The sequence below is a fragment of the Geospiza fortis genome, unplaced genomic scaffold, assembly GCF_000277835.1.
Source record: "Geospiza fortis unplaced genomic scaffold, GeoFor_1.0 scaffold53, whole genome shotgun sequence".
NCBI lineage: Eukaryota > Metazoa > Chordata > Aves > Passeriformes > Thraupidae > Geospiza > Geospiza fortis.
Window position 1 is genome coordinate 11,898,107 of NW_005054305.1, and position 756 is coordinate 11,898,862.

The 756-nt window shown below is 51.9% G+C and overlaps 1 protein-coding gene across 3 annotated transcripts in view; it reads right to left on the reverse strand.

Moving 5' to 3' along the window:
* The window catches only part of TOX (thymocyte selection associated high mobility group box), a 218,705-nt gene that overhangs the window by 217,243 nt on the left and 706 nt on the right, over window positions 1–756 (reverse strand). The gene's annotated exons all lie outside the window — the stretch shown is intronic.

Consider the following 756-nt stretch of genomic DNA (forward strand, 5'->3'; position numbering starts at 1 on the left):
CTAAACGAGCCCGAGCGCGCAGGTTTGAACAACACATCGCTCTCTCCCGGCTCGCTCCCCTTGGCCGGGCTGTGCTCCGGGTAACTCGCATTTTCCGATCATTTCCTACGGCCAGCGTTTTATTCACGTGCAAAGCCCATTCCGTAACAACAGAGAAAGTGCAGTTCATACATAAAGCACCAGCTGGCTCAGGCTACAGCGGCAGTAACAATGCAGGAACCCCAGCCCCCTTTCTCGGCAGCAAAAGTCACGCAAAGTGCTCCGGGATCGCAGCACCAAACTCTCGGAACCGGACTCAGGATTAGGGCTAAGCGCATGTATCCTCTGCGCTTCCTCCTTCCCCAAGGCTCGGGGACCTAAAACTTAGCTCTCCTCAGATAGTGACCCTATTTGCAGAGGTTTAATCAAGTTACAGAGAAATTGGTAAGGCAGTTGCACAGCCGGGACAAAGTGGAGCCGATGTTCTGAACCGACTTGTAAACACTATGCAGACTTATTATGCACACAGAGAGATGTGTATGCCTCTGTGTGTGTGTGTGTGTATACACACACATATGTTGTCACACACACACACACAAACGTGCTTTTCGGCTCTTTGACACATGAACTGCGGGGCAGAGTTTCTGCCGGTTTGTGGCGGACGCGATCTTTCTCATTAATAAGAGCCCTGGAAATTCAAGTCCCCCGCACCAACATCCCCGTCCACGCTGTTTCTCCGAAAAGATGTTATGGAAAATGTCTCCCCCACCCACTGCC